General features: G+C 39.3%; 1 non-coding gene across 1 annotated transcript; it reads right to left on the reverse strand.

The window, feature by feature from the left end:
- Positions 1-6,529: 6,529 nt before the first annotated feature.
- On the reverse strand, positions 6,530-6,602 carry TRNAE-UUC (transfer RNA glutamic acid (anticodon UUC)). Its single transcript has one exon. It is a non-coding gene; the product is annotated as a tRNA-Glu (tRNA).
- Positions 6,603-7,707: the final 1,105 nt, after the last annotated feature.

The following is a 7,707-nucleotide window of genomic DNA, read 5'->3' on the forward strand; positions in this document are numbered from 1 at the left end:
AGATCATATTCTGGGGTGATGGAAATATATTCTAGATCTTAACTTGGGTTGTGTTACATGGGTGTGTGCAGTTTTCAAAATTCATCAAACCATACACTTAGTATCGGTGCATTTTATTTTATTTTTAAAGAACAGATTTTTTTTCCCCCTTTTAAAAAAAAATTCTGGCTTTGCTGGTCATTGTTGTGGTGCACAGTCTCTTCGTTGTGGCACGTGGGCTTTCCCTAGCTGCAGCACAGGCTTTAGTCGCCCTACGGCATGTGGGATCTGAATTTCCAGACCAGGGACTGAGCCCACATCCCCTGCATGGAAGAATCCCCTGCAGATTCTTAACCACTGGACCACCAGGAAAGTCCCTATCTGTGCATTTTATTGTGTAAGTTATCTCAACAAAAAATGTAGAAATTTAAAAATACATATTGAAACTATAAGGAGTAGCTGCAATAACTTTACCACTGATCATTCTAACCCACCTGTACAATAGTAAGCAAGCATTCAGCTCTGAGTTTCCCCAAAACTGAGACAATGTCTGTATTTTACCTGAGAGAAAAAGTTTTTGACACGTAAAGGCTTGTTGGCTTCTCCAGTGGTTCAGTGGTAAAGAATCCACCTGCTCTTCAGGAGATACGCAGGAGATGTGGGTTCGATCCCTGGGTGGAGAAGATACCCTGGAGAAGGAAATGGCAACCCGCTCCAGTATTCTTGCCTGGAGAATCCCATGGACAGAAGAGCTTTCCTCCAATCTATTCCTGTAACTTACAATAGGAGATATTAAAAAACAAATATGACGATGACTTCCTACTGTGTGTGTGCATGTTTAGTCACTCAGTCATGTCCAACTCTTTGCGACCCCACAGACTGTAACTCACCAGGCTCCTCTGTCCATGGGACTTCCCAGGCAAGTATACTGGAGTGGGAAGCCATTCCCTTCTCCAGGGGGTCTTCCCAACCCAGGGATCGAACCCTAGTCTCTAGTCTCCTGCATTGCAGGCAATTCTATTGATTACAAATCAAATATAAACTTTGTTGTAGTGTGGCATATAAGATATTATATAACTTCATTCTATTTACCTCCTTAGTCTCATTTGCTTCTACTCCTTGCTTCGTAGCTTAAAGTCTTGTAATATGCAATTGTTAAAGTTTCCTTGCACACTCTGTGTTGTGTAAAATCCCCATGCCTTGCTCATACTCTTCCCTGTGCTCAAAACTGCCTTTTCAACCTATCTTATGTTCGGTATCTTACTCATCCTTTTCAGACTTAGCTCAGGTGCCATCACTTTCCCACTGTACCTAGTATAGACTTGCTGCTGCTGCTGCTGAGTCGCTTCAGTCGTGTCCGACTCTGTGTGACCCCATAGACGGCAGCCCACCAGGCTCCCCCGTCCCTGGGATTCTCCAGGCAAGAATACTGGAGTGGGTTGCCATTTCCTTCTCCAATGCATGAAAGGGAAAAGTGAAAGTGAAATCGCTCAGTCGTGTCTGACTCCTAGCGACCCCATGGACTGTAGCCTACCAGGCTCTTCCGTCCATGGGATTTTCCAGGCAAGAGTACTGGAGTGGGGTGCCATTGCCATCTCCGAGTATAAACTTAGCCTTAAGCTATTTTAAGTTCTTCAGCAAATATGTATTGAGCATCTACTATGCACCAAGCACTGTCTTAACCCTTGGATTACATCAGTTAACTTATCAAACCACCTTAACATCAGATAATTAAATTTGTCAATTTGCTTTGCCCAGCTAAATTCCATGAAGCCAAGCCATGGTTTTTCAAGTTTGTGCCCACAGCGCCAAGCACTGTGCTGGGCACATAATAACTGTTCACCAAATGATGGAACAGGACATACGATGGCTATGTGTTGATCAGTAGAAATGGGAAAGACTGATTCTCAAGAACTGTCTGTGAAGCCCCGGCCGCAGGGGCGGCCCCTCAGCCATGGGGAGCAGCAGTGGAGCTCCCAGGGCCTCGGGGGAGGACCAGACTTCACTGACTACACAATTTTGCCTAGATCTGCCCCTGTGTGAAGCAGCCAGGAATAATTTCAAGACCACATACATGCTGAGCTCTGAGTGGTGGCGGATCTCTGCTGACATCCCACTGAGGGTGTTTGATTGCTGCCCTGTATCCCAAACCAGATGTCTTTGGATGGCAATCTACTTTCTCTCACCCTGGGGTGGCCAGAGGGGAAGTTGGATTAGAGGTAGGTGGGCAATAAGGTGAAGGTTTAAAAAATTATATGCTATAACTGATTCCCTAAGATGATATATGAGGTGTGATTATAAAGTAATGAGAGATATTTTCATATGTGACTTGTCTTATGTGTTAATCACACCTCATATATGGAATGTGTGTCATTTTATACAATGTTTGAAAATTACCACAACCTAGGGTATTTGGCAGGAAATGTTAAATTGTTATTGAGTGCTCTTTTGCTAGGAAATTGTACCCTGGTTTCTCCTCAGAGAATGTACGTAATTATAAGACTCTGAAGAGTCTTTTCCTTTGAGAATATATAGTTCTAGGCATGTCACTTAAGAGAAGAGAAAAACACTGTATTCATAAAGTTGTGATCATTTAAGCACTTCTCAGCCCTGTAAAGATTGTTGTAAACTACCTGGCAATGATGATAAAAATGAAACTTTTGTGAATATATAATAGACACATATGTGGAATTAAAGAGAAAAGTTATTAATTAAAATTATGGAAGTGATAATAGTAAAGGATTCCAATACTAAACAACTGTCATACTTCTTTCAAGCGTTAGCTTTTATTATCTAAAGGTCTTCTAATGGAATTTAGGTGGGTATTTGACAGACATGAAAACACTAATATTGAAGCATATAGACAGCATTTTAAAAAGCAGAGACATTACTTTGCCAACAAAGGTCTGTCTAGTCAAAGCTATGGTTTTTCCACTACTCATGTATGGATTTGAGAGTTGAACTATAAAGAAAGCTGAGCGCTGAAGAATTGATGCTTTTGAACTGTGGTGTTAGAGAGTCCCTTGGAGAGCAAGGAGATCCAACCAGTTCATCCTAAAACAAATCAGTCCTGAATATTCATTGGAAGGACTGATGCTGAAGCTGAAACTTCAATACTTTGGCCACCTGATTTGAAGAACTGACATTTGAAAAGACCCTGATGCTGGGAAGGATTGAGGGTGGGAGGAGAAGGGGACAAGAGAGGATGAGATGGTTGGATGGCATCATTGACTCAATGGATGTGAGTTTGAGCCAGCTCTGGGGGTTGGTGATGGACAGGGAAGACTGGTGTGCTGCAGTCCATGGGGTCACAAAGTGTTGGACATGACTGAGCGACTGAACTGAATAGTTGATTCACAGTGTTGTGTTAATTTCAAGTGTATGGTAGACTTAGTTATGTGTATTCAGACTTTATATATATATATACATTATACATTCTTTTTCATATTCTTTTTCATTATAGGTTATTATAAGATATTGAATATGGACTTTTAAAAATAGTTCTTGCTGTAGCTAAAAGAATACTTATAACTGACTTCACAGGAGAATAACCATATTTTAAGAACCTAAGATTTGAAGTTAAAGATGTCAAATGCAAAAAAAAAAAAAAAAGAAAGAGAAGAAAAGTAGCCAATTATGAGATTGATCATAACTGGATTCTGTCTTTGTGGAACTAAATCCGTGATTATCAATATTAGATCTTGATGGAGACAAATATGGCCAATCCAACGTAAGAAGTAAAAACGTCAGCAGAAGCCAAAGTTGCACGCAGCAGATTATAAAAAGGGAAATTTAAAGAGCCATTTTATCTGGAGTGTGTAACTTTCAAAATGACTTAGAGCAGTAGTTCTCAAACTTTATGGCTCATAGAAATCACCAGGAATGCAAATTTCTCATTAGTAGTAGGACAGGAATCTGCATTTTATTCTGATGTAGGGGGTCTTCTGATCATGTTTTTAAAGTAGCACATAGAAAGTAGGAATTCTTATATAATTGAGATTTTTCATTATGACTTTCCTACATAATTTAATATGGCTTCCCAGGTGGCACAGTAGTAAAGAATCTGCCTGCCAAGCAGGAGACGCAAGAGACACAGATTTGATCCCTGGGTCAGGAAGATCCCCTGGAGAAGGAAGTGGCAACCACTCCAATATTCTTGCCCAGAAAATCCCATGGACAGAGGACCCTGGTGGGCTACAGCCCACAGGGTCTCAGAGTCAGATATGACTGAGCGGGGTTGCAAAGAGTCAAATACAACCAAGCAACTGAGCATATAATTTGATAGTGATAAGACTCAGATTTTAAAAATTTAGTAAAACTTACACTTGGGAAATAAATTCATTTAAAAAAATTTCCCCTAAGTTTAATTATGTGAGGGGTCTGTATCCTTAGGGTATCTAAGAAAACGCAATGAGAAGTTGATTTTCTCTAGACTATGATTAATGACTTGAAAATCAAAAAGAAATAGGAGAAATAACATAATATAAAATTTAAGGTTCAATTTTCAAAGTTAGGAGTTATCATTCAAGATAGATCAGTGTTGCTAGAGGGTGATGATGTGATGTGGAAACCAGGTTGGAGGCATTCATATTCTCATGCGTCTAATTTGAGTATGCAAATACAGACTTCTCGCTGAGAAGCCCTTTTGCAAATTTTGCCCAGAATTGCAAATGAGAGCTCAGAATGTACTACTCCCACAGCCTCCAAAGGGTCCCAAGCTGAGCGGATCCCATCTGCCCGGGGATTCTACCACTTGTAAAAGCAGCAGCTGCCGCTTCTCTGGTGTATGTTGGTGTGAAACTCCCAAGTGAAATAAAAGATTGACATCTGGGCTTAATTTCACTTCAATAGAAACTTTATCATGGCTATGCTTGTCATGATTCCAAGAGGGATTTTTAAAATAATTAATGAGAAAGATACATTTCTCAAAACTCCCAGTTGAGTTCTCACACATGTTTTATTACAAAGATGTCTGTCACAGAAAAACAGGATCATATTACTTACACTAATATAAAAGGAGGTTGATAAATAAGGTACTGAGCAACTGTATCTTATTTGCTTCAAATATAGAGAAAAAAGTTAAATTTTTATTCCAGCTTATTTGTGATAGTTCCACATAGTTGGAGCTGTGCAAGCAAGGTTTTAAAATCATTGGAAATGTATTTATGAAAATGACACAAGGGAGATGGCTTCCTTTCCAGGGCCATTAATAGTGAGGGGAAGGGAGGAACACAAGTCAAATTATATTGTTGCTATGATACAAGGACATACAGATCAGAGAAGGGGCAAAAAGGAGAGTGGACCATCTTACCTGGAAAAGACTGAAAAATCTCCCTAGAAAGGTGAGCTGAGACATCTAAAAAAAATGTTTAGACCAGGAGGATAAGTGTACCGTGTAGGATGTCCTGGGACCCTCATGGGGATTTGAGGAACACCAGCAGTTTGATGGGGTACAAGGTGGAACAGATAAATGTCAAAACTAGAGAGGCAGGCAGGAAGAGGGACGGCGGTCAGGAGCTCTGTCTCCATGGGAGTTACATCAGAACTGCGAGGGTAGGTCTCCTGCATCAGGACCTTTTCATAGATCCATAAATGATGATTATATGTGTTGCCAAGATTGATTGATAACTACAGTTCCAATGCATTCTCGTCAATGTTAACGTACATGTTGTATGTGAATATTCCACATTTTAATGGGGGGCTTAATGTTACATATATAAAATACTGAAACTTGAACATTTCTTTAATTTACTGCTGCAAATAAATAATATATTATTTTCACTGTAGTTAGGATAACTTGTGTGGAAGGGAATTGAGAAAGGAGATGGAGGTCCAGGCAGGAGGCTATTCCAGTAATTCTGGTAATAAGCATGAAGCCAGGCAATATCCTAGGGGATAAATAAGAGGAATGGAAATAAGACTAGCAAAGAGACCTAAGGGACAAGACTTGATCACAGATGCAGGTGTAGGAGGAGAATTCAAGGGTGGCTCTGAGGTCTCTGGTCTGGATGGCCTATGGACAAATTTAGCATGAATATCCCCACTTGAAATATTCAGATTTTACCAATTCCATCCAAACCAGCAGGAATACCACTTTTTCCATGTGTTCCCTGCTATTCCTGATAACAATCTTTCTTCTGACCATCCTTAGAAACTTACCTGTATTTCTCTGTGGTGCTTATCATTTCTAATCATTTGCTGACATAATGCATATATGAGTCTGTTCAGTATGGAAAGTCAGTCCTTTCCAACCATATGCAAGACCTTATAGTTCTGCACAGTGAATAAATGATATTATGCCTACTATGTCTCCTAGAAGTTTCTACCTTGAGATGCAGCTCCAAAGCCAGTGTTTTGTTTTGTTAAATTAAGTTATTTATTAGAATCCTGTGGACTCTACTTAGGAACAAGTTCAGGGAAACTTGATGGTCCATGATCATGGGCCTGGACAAGGAGTCCCATTTTTTCTCTCAGAAATTATCAAGCCATAGACAACAGGAACTGATTTTTTTTTTTTTTTTCCTGCCCTGAGCAGCCTGTGGGATCTTAGTTCCCTGACCAGGAATTGAACCTGGGCCCTCAGCAGTGAAAGTGCTGAGTCCTAACCACTGGACTTCCAGGAAATTCCCCAAAGCCAGTATTCTTAACCCTATAGGGGTATCATGGGCCCTGTTGGCACTCTAGAGGCAAACTGATCAAGCTAGGGATCTCTTTCAGAATGATATTTTTTAATGCAAAAAGATAAAATACACAGATTTACAAGAGAAACCAATCACACTGAGACGTAGCTGTCAAAACAGCTTTGAAAAACAAATGTGTAATATAATACTATGTGGTTTTATTAGTGTATTAAGTTCAAAAATACATTAAAATATAAACAAATTAAGAATACATTTATCTGTAAACACTTATCAGTGGGAAGTCTGTTGTAGCTAGATTGAATAAGAACATTAATCTCTGGAGAGGTCTTTGAAAAAGCTATAGGCATGTCTTGTTGTATAAACAACTTATGTCAATTTTTTGTTATTGTTACAGACATTGAGACTGCTGATTTGTAAATGTAAATCCTTGTGAATGGATTAAAGCTTTTATAGCTACTTTACAAGACAAGAATAGTTTCTGTTGAGGAACACCTGAACTCTCCAAGGTTTTTTGAATTAAACTCCAACTGGAGTCTTTTTTTTTTTTTTTTAACCTAAGACTGATGAATTCCCCTTTGGCTAGCTCATCATCTTAATATACTTTATAGCAAAAAGAAAAAAGAGTAAGAGTTCATGGTTCAATTTTGATGTCATCAATATAAAATAACTGGTAGAACTTTCTGAACTGTTTCCAGATGTTTGCAAATTTGTCTTCTGAAAGAAATTGACAGAGACTTTTGCATCTCATCTTCCTGAGGTAAAGCATCCACTCCAGCACTGACAGCAAGATTTCCAAGAGTATACATTAAGGTGACAAGAGAATTAATGCACTCTGTTCAAAAGGCCTTGCTGCCTTACAGAGAGTTAAGAATTCTTATTTAAACTGTCTAGTTTTGCAAACATTTAAGAACTAACTCTTCATATTGATCAACAAACAATTGTAGGTAGCTAATCTTGTAAAGCAGAATAACTGTCTGGGATACGGGTCTAGGACTACATTATTTGTTTGATGAAAGTATAAAGTTGATGAATAGCTGGCGAGCAACACTGCACAGTATCTCTAAACATGAAGACTGCGGTCCATGTG

This window comes from Giraffa tippelskirchi, chromosome 11 (genome assembly GCF_054371585.1).
Source record: "Giraffa tippelskirchi isolate mGirTip1 chromosome 11, T2T-mGirTip1v1.2.pri, whole genome shotgun sequence".
Lineage (NCBI taxonomy): Eukaryota > Metazoa > Chordata > Mammalia > Artiodactyla > Giraffidae > Giraffa > Giraffa tippelskirchi.